The sequence below is a fragment of the Artemia sp. Qi Xiang Cuo genome, chromosome 3 (assembly GCF_049724085.1).
Source record: "Artemia sp. Qi Xiang Cuo chromosome 3, ASM4972408v1, whole genome shotgun sequence".
In the NCBI taxonomy this organism is placed as follows: Eukaryota; Metazoa; Arthropoda; class Branchiopoda; order Anostraca; family Artemiidae; genus Artemia; species Artemia sp. Qi Xiang Cuo.
Genome location: NC_142796.1, coordinates 11,320,088 through 11,335,475, shown reverse-complemented (window position 1 = coordinate 11,335,475; position 15,388 = coordinate 11,320,088). Strand labels below are relative to the sequence as shown.

At 36.3% G+C, this 15,388-nt stretch overlaps 1 protein-coding gene across 1 annotated transcript in view; it reads left to right on the top strand.

The window, feature by feature from the left end:
* The window catches only part of Irbp (Inverted repeat-binding protein), a 96,578-nt gene that overhangs the window by 1,063 nt on the left and 80,127 nt on the right, over window positions 1-15,388 (top strand). The window lies entirely within an intron of this gene.

Sequence of the window (15,388 nt, the reverse complement as noted above, 5' to 3'; positions counted from 1 at the left end):
CCTCAGGGTAGAAACTAATATTGAGATTAAGGAATTAAAGAGATTGAAAAGATACAACCGAAACACCAAAAAATTAGAAGATAGCCTGAGTATTTGTGTAGCATTTGAGAGTAACTCTCTTCCCCAGTCTATCTGGCTATATGGAAGAAAAAGAAGTATTGAGAGATACAACCGACCCATTATTCAGTGCTTTAAATGCCAAAAGTATGGCCACACTCAAGAAAAGTGTAGGTTGCCATATGCTGTATGCTTCAGATGTGCAAACAAACACTCTTCTAATGAGTGTCCCTCAAAACTAGAAACCAAAGAGTCAGGAAAATACTAAAAGTATATCTGTGCTAACTGTGAGACAAACCATTCAACACCATCTGGTAGCTGCCCAGCCCACCAACAAAACCGTGAAATTATAAAAATTGCAGTTGCCCAAAACATACCCATGAAAAGAGCAGCTAATGCATACCGGAGTTATGCAGATGTACTGAATAAGAAGGCGGTGAAAGAGCAACCCCCCTTGAACCAAAAAACACCCTTCAACAGCTAGTGTTATTTGTATCAAAAATGCCAGAAGTGATAGACATCAAGCAATTAGAAATGAAAGATAGGATAGTGAAGTTATGTCAATTTATGCACTCACTATTAAAAGTTGAAATCAATGTAGAAGAAATTTGGAATCTAGCAAATAAACTAGAATGAAGTTGCTATCTTTTAACATCCAATCTGTTATGAAAGGAAAAAGGATTTATTAGAGCGCTATTTTGAAAGAGAAAAAATTGATGTCGGATGCTTTCAAGAAACATGGCTAAAACCCCAGAATTCATGGAGACTTAGAAATTATGAAGTAATAAGAAAGGATAGAGCAGAACGGTCAAGAGGAGGAATATTAGTTTGCATTAAAAAGTCATTAATGTTTCAAAAACTAGATATTGAAGACATCCCAAGTTCTAAAATTGAGATGGTAGCTTGTTAAGTATTCCTGGGTAAGAGGAATACAATAGTTATTGTTAATATATATAACTCCAATGGAAATGAGCCACAAACAGAGGACATTTTCAATAAAGTGAAAAAAGTGATTAAAGCCAAAGAGCCTTTTATTATTACTGGTGACTTTAATGCCCATTCAGATGCCTGGTGTTTATGTGGATCTCATAACCGTAGTGGTATAGGTATCCTAAGTGCTCTGGATAAGAATGATGACATTGGCCTAGTGACCCCACTTGGACTTCAAACTAGAAGAAACCCAATTACAGGAGCATACTTTACCATTGTCCTGACATTATCTGTAGTAGCAATAATCAATCAACTAAGTATAAGTTAAACTCCTGAACCAACCTGAACCAGTGGTCATGAGCCAGTGGTAATTGAGTATAAAGAATCTTTACTAAGAAGTCAAACCCCACCAACACGCCCTACCTTTAAATTGAAGAGAGTTAACTGGAATTACTTCCGGGAAGAACTTACAAGGATAAGTATTGAAGAAGAACTGGCAACAGTTATGACTACAGAGAAGAAAATTGAAAGATTACAAGATCTACTGATGGAAGTGGCTAAGAAGACTATTCCCATCGAGACATTGGGCAACAAGACTAGGAATGGGCCAACATGGTGGAATGAACAGTTTAGCTTAAATAAGAAGAAACTAAACCAATCTTCAAACAATTACAACAAGATTCTGACAATTTAAAATTATAGAAAAAAAATATTGGCCCAGGCTGAATTTAGAAAAACAATAAATCAAGCTAAAGAAGAACCTTGGAAGCATTTTGTTTCAAATATCAACTTCAGGGATCCATTTGGAAAAGTGTATGCCTTCATAAGAAAGATGAATAGGAGAGAATTGTACCACCATCCGCAGGAGCCAACAACCTACCAAGGACAAGTGATTGCTGATAACAAAACAAAAGCTGAGGCAGGAGCAAGTCATCTCCACCAGACAATAGGTAAGAAAGATCCATTTGAAGGAACCAGCCCACATTCGACAACTTTCACTAAAGCAAGAAAACTTTCTATGCAAAAATCAGTATCAAATTACAACAAACCCTTCTAAAAATCAGAATTTGAACTTGTTCTAAAGACACTACCAGAGACTTCATCTGGCGGCGACAACATATACCCTGTATTCTTTAAAAGGTTGACTGATAAATGGAAGGATGCTCTGCTACAGCTCATCAACAAATTGTGGAAGGAGGGCAATTTCCCTACAATTTGAAAGAATGGCACATCTATCATGATCCCAAAACCAAATAAACCATACAAAGCAGAAAATCATCGTTTTATAACTCTGCTCCCAGTTGAAGGTAAGATATATGAAAGGCTAGTAAAGGAAAGACTGAGATTTGCAATAGATGAAGCTAACCTGCTGCAGGATATTCAGACAGGTTTTTGCAGAGAGAGAAATACAGTAGATAACCTGGTCAGGATGCAGAGAGAAATCATTGATGCACTTGATAATGGCAAAGTAATGATTGCAGTGTTCTTGGATATTAAAGGAGCTTTTGATAATTTGGTTCACAGACATATACTACTAGGTTTATCTAAGACAAAAATTAATGAAAATTTGATGAAATTCACTCTGAGCTACCTGTCAGATAGAAAAATTGCTGTGACTTTAGGACAAGAAAGATCAAAGGAAATTGAGGTGGAAAGAGGTGTTCCACAAGGAAGTCTTCTTGGACCAGACTATTATAATGTTGGAGAGTTTGATATCCCTCTAGAAGACAATAACTACAAAGGAGGAATTTTTGCAGATGATAATAATACTTGGACAATCCAAAAAACAGTGGAAGAAGTAGAAAAAGTTGTCCAAGAAACATTAGACCAAATAGAGTTATGGTCCCTAGGAATAGATCTTGATTTTGAACCATCTAAAGCTAAAGTTATGATGCTCACATCTAAGAGGAATATTAGACCTCCGCTAATTACTCTCTTTGGAGAGGAACTATTTGTAACCAATTGTTATAAAGTGGAATACACATTGATAATAAACTTCAATTTAGTCAACATGTCAAATATCTAAAAGAATCCTGTGCAAAGCGACTGAATTTGATGAAGATGCTTTCATGTGGGAAGCATGGTGTCAACATAGTTACAGCAGGACAATTTTATATCAAATACATAAGACCTAAAATTGATTAGGGGAGTATGATATACAGCATTGCCCTAGAATCTACACTCAGAGAACTTGAAAAAATAAAGAATACAGCCTTGAGATTAGCACTTGAAGCCCACCAGAGCACCCCAATTCCTTTTCTCGTGGGTGAGTATGGAGTGGAGAAACTCAACACAAGACGGGATAAAATGCTTATAGGGTACATGAACCATCTATGAAAAGCAGACTTTAATCACCCAGTTAAGAAATTGATAATTAAACCTGGTCGGACCCACACTAGAAATCACCATAGAAAATGGAAACGTCTAAATCCTTTTGAAAAATTTGAAGAACTACTAACTCAGGAAGGTATAGAAGTACCTATTACCCAAATGCTACGTTATGAAAAACCACCAAAAATTCCCCCATGGGATTGGGTTCAGATTGAGTGTCAGATTGATTACTTGGAAAAAATGGAAAATAACCCCCTAATAATGAGATATGAATTCCTCTCAGTTTTGAATAGCAAGTACCAAGAATATGTTAAAATATATACAGATGGTTCAAAAATAAATGGTTTAGGAGTGGGCTGTTCAGCAGTGGTTCCAGAATTAAATACAATGATAACAAAGTCACTAAGTAAAGAATCAACTGTTTTTGAGGCAGAAATAAAAGCAATTGAAAGTGCACTAGAATGGGTATTGAGGAAAACTAGTGAAAGTGGTGAAAACCAATCTAAGTTCCTCATATGCAGGGACTCAAAATCTGCCCTCCAGTCCCTAAAGAATTTTCCAAATAAACAAAATGATGAGGTCCATAAGTGCTATAGTTCAATTCTGAAGATTGTTGGGAAAGGAATAGTGATACAATTTTTGTGGTGTCCAGCCCATGTGGGGGTGGCAGGTAATGAAAAAGCAGACAAATATGCCAAACTGACAGCACAAAATATGGCCCTTACACCCCCTACAGAAACATACAAACAGATTAGAGAGATGGTTAGAAAGATTTACCAAAAACATTTTGAGGAAATGAGGGATAATAGTAGTAATATAGCTCTTACCCAAAAAAAGAAGCCTGGCTTTGATATGAAAAATTATAGTAGATTAAAAAGAAAATATGATTGCTTAATGTTCCGTTTTCGGTCGACCCATGTAGGTATTAAGCATAGGTTATTTATCATAGGCAAAACTGATAGTCCTCAGTGTGATAATTGTAGTGAGATAGAAAGTATTTTCAATTATGTTGTTGAATGTAAGGAGTATGAAAATTTGAGAAAAGAAATGATGAATTTTTGCAAAGAGGAAAATTTAGGAGAATTTTCAGTAGCACTTGCATTAGGAATTTTGATTGATGAGGATTCTTTGAAGTATAGGATGATAGACCTGTTCATTAAGTTTATACAGGAAAGTGGTAGAGAAAAGGATTTTATCTGATGCTGATAGTAATGTAATTGCTGTATTGTCAGTGTTGAAAAGGGATAGATCTTGTATGTATAATTTGTTTTATTGTTGGTTTTTTCAATTATATATGTCCGTGTTATAAAAAAAAAAAAAAAAAAAAAAAAAAAAAAAAAAAATCCTAATAAAAAGTAAGATTTTATTTTATTTTTATATTTAAGCTGTGTTGTATTAATTATTGCTGTATTGAAAGTATTTGCAGCTAATGGTGTTGTGCTGAGAAGGAAGAAAATTAGTCATATTGAAAGAAGTCTCAACTGACATTGCTGTCAAGAGGAGACTCAAATCTCTCAGATCAGATCGAATTTTTAGACAAAAAAAATAAGGATACAAATAAATAGTCAGCCAGAGGTATCTGTGGTTAGGTTTTTACTGTATGTGTGGTATTTATTAGCAAGTTATAATTTTCTTCTGAGTATTGGTGATTGTTTGGATTTTATTAAAAATTTTTGACTATATTAACAAATCAAAAATGCCATTTGTGATTCTAGCTGAATGTTTCAGCTACCTGACCAGGTTTTACCTGGTCCCACCCAAAATTTCCACCCCCTCACACTCATCCTCTAATTGGTATCCTCCCCAACAGACAAAGTGTAACAATTTTTACTCCAGCTGATATTCAAAGGAGCTGAACTCAAACATGTGTAACTGCAAGTCATAGGCTATCCCTAGCTCTGTCCCTCATAGTTATGTTTTGCCTCCCACTTATCCTAACTACACCATCCCAACAACAAACAAATATTCTGTGCTCAATGAAGAGTGCTATCCAGCTTTACCCTCTTATGACAGTGATGAAGAGCTCAGAACAGCTGGAAATCCAATGAAAATAGAAGGTATTGCTGTGCATGAAAATGGATTAGTATTACCAAGACTAGGGCGGAATCCCAACATTGGCACAAAAAGGAGAGACTTGTCCCCAGACAAAGAAACATGTCCAGCTGCAAAGTGTAAGCAAAGGAAATCTGCAACACTTCAAGCAAATTACATCAACAAAGATACACAGTGCATCATCCCAGAACAAGAAAATTATAAAGTGTTATTAGAAATTATCATAGAGGAAAGTGGGAAAAACTTCCCTCCTGATTATGAAATTGCAAAATCAATCCAAACAATATTGAAGAATTCCAAATTTGAGCTTGAAGTTAAGAAAGAAAGAAGGAACATGCTTTTATATCTATAAGGTGAAGATGAGGCTGTAAAGATTTTATCTACCAACACACTCTGCAACATCACCATAAGGACAAAAAGAACTCAACCTATAGTAAGAGGAATAATTAAAGGTAGCCCTCTTAACTTATCCATAGAGGAAATCAAGGAGAGCTTACAAACCCCAACAACTGTGAAAGATGGTATAAGACAGAAAAGATACAATAAGGAATCTAAAAAACTTGAAGATAGCCTTGCAGTATTAATTATTTTTGAGGGTAGGACCCTACCACCAAATATCTGGTGCTTTGGAAGAAAAAAGGAGGTATACCAATACTATTACAGAGTCCTTCAGTGTCACAAGTGCCAGAAATATGGACACATTCAAAAAGAATGTAGAGCTAAAGAGTCAATATGTTTGAGGTGCTCAGAGAAACACCAGTCAAACCAGTGCCCACTTAAAACAATAGACCCTGAAATCAGACCAAAAGCATACATGTGTGCCAATTGTGGTGGAAGTCACTCATGAATGTCCAATTGGTGCCCATTAAGGCAGCAAAACCAAGGAATCCTCCATGTAGCTGAAAAATATCAAATTGGGTTCCATATGGCACAGGTAGCTTATAAAAGCTATGCTGATGTGCTAAACAAGAGGAGGCTACATCACAATCAGATCAATCAGACCTCACAAAGCCAGATCACTGACAGACTTGTAAAATCATCCAAAACAGAAGCAGCTGAAAAGTTAGTAATTGACCTATTATGCAGCCCAGATATGAGATCTTATGAATTTATCAAGCCTAAGCCTACCAGTTTGTATTGAAAAGCTCTGTAAGTTGGTAGAAGAATTAAATTTAGGCTCCCTTAATCAGCAAAAGATTTCAAATGTTTGTCTGCTTAATAATGCTTCATTAGATATGCATCATGGCCCTTAAAATAATGTCTTGGAATGCTCAATCAGAGGCAACACTGTACTGTTGCCTATAGTAACGGCCAGACTGCACCAATGTTTTATTATTATTTTATTTTTTTTGCCAGAGTCACTTCATATGGAAGGGGTCATTGTAGAAGCTTCAAAGAGGGCTCATTTGATTGGAAATCAAGAGTTCTAGTGCCCTTTTTAATAGTCAAAAATGATTAGAGAGCAACTAGCCCCACCCCCATGCCCATCATTCCCCCAGAACACATCCAATCAAAATTTTGAGATAGCCATTTTGTTCGGCGTAGTTGATTTCCATATAGAAAATGAATTTTTGAGGAGGACACCACCCCACAACCCTCAGGAAAAGGGTTTTAAATTAGGCCCTGGAGGCATATAGGGTTTTTATAGAAGGCATTGTTGTAGAAACTTCAAAACATGCTCATTCAATTGGAAGTTGAAGGGCTAGTGCCCTTTTCTTTAGTTGATAGTGATTGAAGTGTAACTAGCCCCCTTCCCCCCCACGCCCATCATTTCCCCAAACACATCCAATCAAAATTTCCAGATAGCCATTTTGTTCAGCATAGTTGATTTCCAGATAGAAAGTATTTTTTTTAGCAGGACACTCCCCCACAACCCTCAGGGCAAGGGTTTTAAGTTATGCCCTGGGGGCATATAAGGTTTTTATAGAAGGCGTTGTTGTAGAAACTTCAAAACAGGCTCATTCAATTGAAAGAGCTAGTGCCCTTTTTAATAGTCCAAAATGATTGGAGGGCAACTAGTCCCCCCCCCCACGCCCATCATTCCCCCAAACACATCCAATCAAAATTTAGAGATAGCCATTTTGTTCAGCGTAGTTGATTTCCAGATAGGAAATATATTTTTGAGGAGGATACTCCCCCACAACCCTCAGGGCAAGGGTTTTAATTTATGCCCTGGGGGCATATAAGGTTTTTATAGAAGGCATTGTTGTAGAAACTTCAAAACATGCTCATTTGATTGGAAATTAAAGGGCTAGTGCCCTTTTTATTAGTCGATAGTGATTGGAGTGTAACTAGCACCCGCCCCCCCCCATGCCCATCATTTCCCCAAACACAACCAATCAAAATTTTGAGATATCCATTTTGTTCAGCATAGTTGATTTCCAGATAGAAAATATATTTTTGAGGAGGACACTCCCCCACAACCCGCAGGGCCAGGGTTTTAAATTATGCCCTGGGGGCATATAGGGTTTTTATAGAAGGCCTTGTTGTAGAAACTTCAAAACATGCTCATTCAATTGGAAGTTAAAGGGCTAGTGCCCTTTTTATTAGTTGATTGTGATTGAAGTGTAACTAGCCCCCCCCCCCCCCACGCCCATCATTTCCCCAAACACATCCAATCAAAATTTTCAGATAGCCATTTTGTTCAGCATAGTTGATTTCCAGATAGAAAGTATGTTTTTGAGGAGGACACTCCCCCACAACACTCAGGGCAATGGTTTTAAGTTATGCCCTGGGGGCATATAAGGTTTTTATAGAAGGCATTGTTGTAGAAACTTCAAAACAGGCTCATTCAATTGAAAGAGCTAGTGCCCTTTTTAATAGTCCAAAATGATTGGAGGGCAACTAGCCCCCCCCCACGCCCATCATTCCCCCAAACACATCCAATCAAAATTTTGAGATAGCCATTTTGTTCAGCGTAGTTGATTTCCAGATAGGAAATATATTTTTGAGGAGGATACTCCCCCACAACCCTCAGGGCAAGGGTTTTAAGTTATGCCCTGGGGGCATATATGGTTTTTATAGAAGGCGTTGTCGTAGAAACTTCAAAACATGCTCATTTGATTGGAAATTAAAGGGCTAGTGCCCTTTTTATTAGTCAATAGTGATTGGAGTGTAACTAGCACCCTTCCCAACCCCCCCCCCCACGCCCATCATTTCCCCAAACACATCCAATCAAAATTTTCAGATAGCCATTTTGTTCAGGATAGTTGATTTCCAGATAGAAAATATATTTTTGAGGAGGACGCTCCCTCACAACCCTCAGGGCAAGGGTTTTAAATTATGCCCTGGGGGCATGTAGGGTTTTTATAGAAGGCCTTGTTGTAGAAACTTCAAAACATGCTCATTCAACTGGAAGTTAAAGGGCTAGTGCCCTTTTTATTAGTTGATCGTGATTGAAGTGTAACTAGCCCCCTCCCCCCCCCACGTCCATCATTTCCCCAAACACATCCAATCAAAATTTTCAGATAGCCATTTTGTTCAGCATAGTTGATTTCCAGATAGAAAATATGTTTTTGAGGAGGACACTCCCCCAGAACCTTCAGGGCAAGGGTTTTCAGATATGCCCTGGGGGCATATAAGGTTTTTATAGAAGGCATTGTTGTAGAAACTTTAAAAAAGGCTCATTCGATTGGAAATTCAAATGGATAGTGCCCTTTTTAATAGTTGAAAGTGATTGGAGGGTGACTAGCCCCCCTCCACGCCCATCATTCTCCAAAACACATCTAATCAAAATTTTGAGATAGGTATGTTGTTCAGCATAGTTGATTTTCAGATAGAAAACATGTTTTTGAGGAGGACAATCCCCCACAACCCTCAGGGCAAGGGTTTTAAGTTATGCCCTGGGGGCATGTAAGGTTTTTATAGAAGGCGTTGTCATAGAAACTTCAAAAAAGGCTCATTCAATTGAAAATTCAAAGGGATAGTGCCCTTTTTAATAGTCAAAAGTTATTGAAGGGCAACTACCCCCCCCCCCTACTTCCATCATTACCCCAAACACATCCAATCAAAATTTTGAGATAGCCATTTTTGTTCAGCATAGTTGATTTTCTGATTGGAAATATTTTTGAGGAGGACACTCCCCCACAACCCTCAGGGCAAGGGTTTTAAGTTATGCCCTGGGGGCATATAAGGTTTTTATAGAAGGCATTGTCGTAGAAACTTCAAAACAGGCTCATTCGATTGGAAATTAAAGGGTTCGTGCCCTTTTTAATAGTCGAAAGTGATTGAAGGGCAACTAGCCCCCCCCCCCCCACGCCCATCATTTCCCCAAACACATCCAATCAAACTTTTTAGATAGCCATTTTTTCAGTGTAGCTGATTTCCAGATAGAAAATATGTTTTTGAGGAGGAAACTCCCCCACAACCCTCAGGGCAAGAGTTTTAAGTTATGCCCTGGGGGCATATAAGGTTTTATAGAAGGCTTTGTTGTAGAAACTTCAAAACAGGCACATTTAATTGGAAATTCAAAGGTCTAGTGCCCTTTTTAATAGTCAAAAGTGATTGGAGGGCACCTAGCCCCCCCCCCCCAATACCCACCCTTCCCCCAAACCCACCCAATCAAAATTTTAAGACAGCCATTTTATTAAACGTAGTTTTAAGTTCTGGAAATTAGGTCTTTGAGGATTACAACTCCCCCAAAGCCCTCAGGGCAAGGGTTGTAATTTAAGGATTCTCCAAATCCTTCATATTATTTCTTATGGAAAGGTGTACCATGAGTAAAATGCGATGTATTTAAAATACCAAAATACAGTTCCTTCTTTCTAAAGATAATTCTGACTTCCTCTAATTAAGTTAACGTGAGAATACATTCTCTATGTGCCTCAAAATATCCTAAAAATGATATGCTGAGAAGAAAATAAACGCACTCCCAGTGTTAGACCCCTTAATGATAAGGCACCCTATGAACTATAAAAAAAAGGCAGGTGAGAATGAACTCTGATAGCATATGCCAACACCTGTAGTGGGAAGCATCATTTCCCAGTTGACAATTAGAGAAAACTTGTCGTGGGAACACAATCAGGCTCGAACTGTTCCATGAAGAAACCATAACATAAATGCTTCAAAATTTTTGCCAAGACAAAAAGAGTGAAGGACAATAATTTACAACAGAAGTATGGAGTACACTAAAGACTCGAAGGTGATGAAATAGATGTGAATTTACATATGTTACTTCCTAATAACTTTCATAATTCAAAAATCCCAATAGTGAAAGTGTTTTAATGTTACCAGTGAACATGGTAAACTCAATATTGTTTGTTATAAATCATTCATGTATGTACTGCTAGACGTTCAAGTAGAATTAGGTGTAGTATTATCATGTCATTCATTTTATGTTGCGCAGATAGAATGTATTATGCCATATAGAAAGAAAAATAAAAAAAAAGCCTTGTAAAAATTGAATTAAAAAATCTTTAGTATAGTAGCTAGCCTAGAACCATGAATAATCTTAGTCCGGTAGATGAATTTTAGATAGGGATGTAGAATAAATAAGAAAAGTAATAGATAAAATTTTTAGCACTCCTGATTAAGCCATAACATAAATATAAAACAATTATGTAGAAGAAATAGTTAATAAATGGCAAACCTTTAAAAAACCAAAGGCAAGCAATTGCTAATGACGGGGCGTCATTAATTGATGGGTCAGGTAATATGTACCGGGAGCAAAATGCGATATATTTAAAATACAAGATTCTTTCCTTCTAAAGATGATTCGGACAGAAATTAAACGTCCCCTAATTGAGATCAAATACCGCTTCCAAGAGTCTAAATTCTTAATCAGCAAAAAGAGAAATTGCATTCTAGCTTCAGTCAAACAACGAGGCTAGTCGGTTTGAATTTCGCTAAGATAATTAGTAACAAAAAAAAATGCTACGCACAATATTTCTAAGGAAGTTTAAATGGTAAGAACCGTGTGAACCCTTGAATCATCAGAAATATATAAAAGCAATTATTGGACGAAAGGTTCGCATCCTTGGGGCCACTCGGGCCAGTTGTGAGCCAGTTCTTACAGCGCAAGACTAAAGAGCTAAGTTTGATAGTGGGGTAGAAGTGCTTTTTGAAGATATTCGTATTTGAGAACCAGGACCATTCAGATGGAAGTCTTAAATTCTTTCATGTTGTATCTTGGTCACCGTTATTGTCATTTGGAGTGACCCACTGCTGTTCACCTAAATATGTAAGTTTCAATAAATCTATTACTTTTTTACCTGTGTTTATTTCATTTTATATGTCCGTATCCAGCCTAATGATAGCTACTTAGTTCGCATGTCTCCAACGTAGCACTCCTAGCTGAATCTGATCTCCAGATAGCTCAAAGAGAAGAGGACACATTTACATGGCTACACCTTTTATTTTCTCTCATTATTTGAGGATGGCGTAAGCCATATTGGAATGATCCTTATCACTATGAGTGGCGCAATCGGAGAACTTATAAGGTGTAAGTTCACGACCTTTGTGCATAATATCGCCTTTGACGCGGTCAGTATTTAGTACAATACTTAGTATAGCCAGCCAATTTTTTCATCCCTACAAATACTTTTTTTCATCGCTACAAGGGATGCTCGTATAAACTTTAGAGAGGGCTCATTTTATTGAAAATTGAAAGTTCTTTTTAACTTTTTAAGAGTCAAAAGAGATTGAAGGGCAACTAGCCCCTCTACCTCTTCCTCGCCCTAAACGCATAAGATAAAAATTTTGAGATAGAAATTTTGTTAAAATAGTTCAAAGTTCTGATAGCAAAAAACTCAGGTGTCGACACAGCCCACCAGGGCCCAAGGGTAGGCGTTGTAAGTTATGTCCTGGGGCATAACTTATTAAGGGGGTTTATAACTTATGGGAAGGGGTTTTGTATGGGAAGAACATATAGGAAATCCATTATAAATATCCAATTATAAGGTTAAAATACATACTCTGTGATAGATGCAAAATTGCTTTGGCACACAAATTCCTATTAAGGTCAATTCCAAACAGTCGTGATCCCTTTGTGCCAGTAAGTGAAATGGTCTAAACCCCCTGATTGGAGCTATTTTTTCAATCCATTCATTGTTGTCAATTGCTGTCCACAAGTTATGCAAGCTGTCTATTGTTCATATATAAGGTTTTTATCAAAGAGCTATTTGTATACTTTGATAAAAGCCTCATTCCATTTAAATTCAAAGTTTTAGATCCCTTTTTTAAAGTCAAGAATAATTGGACAGTTAGAACCCCCTCCATGCCAAAAAAAACTTGAAACTTTTTGCAATCAAAAACAAACAACAATTAATTAAAAAAAACTTTGCGAAAAATAAGTTTTAAAAATAAAATTAATGGCATTTTGAAAACTAAGTTCAGCATACTAAAATACATTTTAAAATTCAAAATCAAAACGAACAGAAATTATTATTAAAGAATAAATGAAACCCAAAACGAACAGAAATCAAATAAAACACAGTAAAAAAAAACATACACTAATTAATAATATAAATGAATAGATCTTAAAGCGAGTAATGCTTAGATTGAATATGAAAATCAAGCTTAAAACAAAAAGAAATATTTTGCTATTAAAGTATAAATGAAACTTAAAACGAACAGAAATTAAATAAACAATCAATGCGAACAAACATACAATATATTATAATGTAAACAAATAAATAAATCTTAAAACGAGTGAAACTTAAATTGAATATGCAAATCAAGTTTGAATCAAATAAAAATAACTACAAACAAGAGTTTGGGTATCATATCACTGCAGAAGCCTAAAACCTACTGCGTCATTGGAGCTTTACTGAAAACAATTCTTTGAAATATTTCCACTTTTGTAACTTTAAGAAATCAAAAATTAATTAAGATTTTAGGCAATAAATATCAGCATGTGTATATTAAATTGAGAATGCACATTTTTTTTCAGTAAACTCATTTGAATTTTTTTTTCAGTAAAGTACAAATTGTATTCTGGCTTTTAGAAAACATAGGGGTTTTGAACCCTACTCACATTAAGAATGAATTTTAGAAACTATAACATTATCAGGAGAGATAGAACTAATGGAACCAATGGAGGAGTTTTAATTTGCTTAAAAAATAATATTTACTTTACTTGTATTGAGGTCGATATAGAAGAAAACTGTCAATGGGGCATGGAACTTGTTGGCTGCAAAATAACACTAGATGATGGCAGGTTTTTTAATTTATTCAATGTCTACAATTCTAGTGGGAACAATCCCATTGTTGGTGATTTAATAAAAAAGCTATGCAATCTAGTACCAAGCAATGAGGATCTGATTATATTGGGTGATTTTAATGCCCATAGTAAAGTATGGTGCAAGTGTGACTTAGTTAATTCATCTGGAAGAAGCTTGGAAAGGTTGCTGCTGGAAAACAACATCTGCCTCATAACACCCAAAAGGCTTCCCACCAGACGTAATCCTCTATCCCAAGTTGAAACTACAATTGACCTGATTATGGCCAGCCCAAGTATGGCAAGTATTATATTCATTTGTATCCCATCTCAAACATTACTGTTTAGTGACCATTCTCCTATCCATTTAGCAATAGAGTCAAATAGACAATCTAATTGCAGATCACCTTCAACAAATCATGGTAATGGATACAGGTTTCAGATAAAAAGGGTTAACTGGTCAGTTTTTAAAGATAATCTGAATCAAGTTCCTATTAAAAACATTTTGACCACCAATACCTCTATTGATGCTAGAATTCTCCTATTTCAGGAAAAAAAGACACTGCAAACATGTCTATGCCTTTTACTGGGAGGGTTGATAAGAAGGTAAAAAGCAGCATTTGGTGGAATAGAGAGTGTAAAGAGTCAAAAAAAAATTTATAAGAAAAAAGCCAGAATATACAGTGCTGCAACTACCTTACCCAATCTTATTGAATTGAAAAAATCATATGCAAAATTTAAAAAATCAGTTTCAGCAGCAAAAAACAAAAGTATCAGAGAATTTATGGAGCATCTTGATTTCAAGACTCCAGCAAACAAAGTTTATTCATTCCTTAGACACATGATGAACAAACCCTATCCAAAAACCAATAGCCCACCTATGATATATAATAGCAATCCTCTTCTCACTGAAGCAGAAAAGGCTAAGGCAAGTTTAGAGCTGCTAAACAGAACAGTGGGTAAAATTGATCATGATATAACTGCTGTCATTTTCCAAACCTCTAAGTTCAACAGAATTTCCAAATGAGAATTACATGAGCCATACAATAAGCCATTTACTTTAGCAGAAATACAAAATGTTATATCCAACCTTCCAATAACTGCTCCTGGATCAGACATGGTTTTCCCTCAGTTTGTTTCCAATCTAAGTGATGTATGGATATCATGCCTCCTTGACTTAATTAATCAGGCATGGGCTACTGGTTATTTCCCAAAAATCAGGAAATCAGCAACATCAATAATGATTCCTAAAGCTAATAAAGACTGCTCAATTATTGAAAACCATCGCTTTATTACACTCTTGCCTGTTTTAAGCAAAGTCTATGAAAGGCTTGTAAAAAGGAGGTTGAACTGGGAAATTGAAAAAAGAAATTTCTCAAAGATGCTTACTGTGGTTTTAGGAAGAATAGAAGGACCATTGACAACCTGGTATGTTTTCAACGTGATGCCAAATACTCGATTCAGAATAAGCTCATTATGATTGCTGTGTTCTTAGATGTTGACAGTGCCTTTGACTCCTTGACGCATAGACAAATTTTGAATGGCGTTATTGAAAGTGGTATATGCGGAAGACTATTAAAATTTGTTTAAAGTTACATTGAAGACTGTGAAATCTGTATTAGAGTAGGCAACACCATCTCCACTGACACCTTGAAAGTAAAAAGGGGTGTACCACAGGGATCAGCATTGGGACCTGATTTCTATAATATCGGAGTTTAGGATATACCACTTGATAATGGACCATCCAGAGCAAGCATATCTGCAGATGATAAAGTTTTCTGGGTTACAGGAAGAAACATCAGTGAAGTCACAAAAAACATACAGGCTGTATTGCAACAAGTACAGAATTGGCCAGCCAGTGTT